The following is a 1,073-nucleotide window of genomic DNA, read 5'->3' as shown; positions in this document are numbered from 1 at the left end:
ACAGCTGTTTCTCTTCATTTTAAGTTTGGCCCATCAGCAAATGAAGGTCCCACTGGCTTTTCTCCCACGTGCTTTACTCCATTCGCGTCTACTTTGAGGAGGCTGCTCTTCCCCAGTCGCATTTTGAGTGCCTTCCAACCTGAGGGGCTCATATTCTGGCACTATATCTGACAGTGTTTCTCTGCTATTCATAATGTTTTAAGTTTCTAAATATTCAGAAGTAGTCCATCACTCTTTCTTCCTAGTCTGTCTTTGTCTGGAAGGTCATCTGAAACCTGTCCACCATGGTTGACCCTGCTAGTATTTTAAATACCAGTGGCATAGCTTTCGGAATCACAGCAACTCACAAGCCACCACAGTACGACAAACTTACAGGGATTGTATAATTTACCTTTCATGTTTCTATTCCTAGTACATGCTATTGGACCCGGTATATGTTTTGTTTTGTGTTGCTTTGTTTTGATCTTACTTGAAGGCCATTTGAAAATCTGAACATTCAACTCCTATGGAAATTCATAGCACTATAATAAATTACCCTTCTTGTTTAAAAAATTATTTTTCTATTTCTCTGTCTAAAGTTATGCAATTTGACAAAGCTAATATTTTATCTCTTTTGACGATTTCCTCTAATATTTTCTAAGACTTTCCCCCATAAAATAGAGCAGGCTTCAGATCATATTCTGTTTGGTCATAAAATCTAAAAAATACAAAAAATAAAATCCAATTAGAAAAACTTTCAAGATAAATATTTTCTTGTAAACAACCATTCTCACAGGAAGAGTTCTATAACCAAGAGTACATGAAACACTGAGGCTAATGAAACTATCTCGTTTTCCATTTGTTTAGGGCAGACCAGAAGGCTATTTATGTACTAAAAGGCTTATTAATAAAACTGAAATAGCAATAGCCACATCTGTATAATGATCAATGGAGCCATAGATAATAGAAAACCAACTTTCTATCAAAGGAAAGTTTATGGAGCTCACAACTATCTTTGTTTTCAGGTTTTTTTTTTGGTTTTTCTTTCTTTTTTGTACTTTTCCTCAATAACGGCGTTTGATTAACCTTTTTTC

This window comes from Chrysochloris asiatica, unplaced genomic scaffold (assembly GCF_000296735.1).
Source record: "Chrysochloris asiatica unplaced genomic scaffold, ChrAsi1.0 scaffold00112, whole genome shotgun sequence".
NCBI lineage: Eukaryota > Metazoa > Chordata > Mammalia > Afrosoricida > Chrysochloridae > Chrysochloris > Chrysochloris asiatica.
This window is presented reverse-complemented; position numbering follows the sequence as displayed.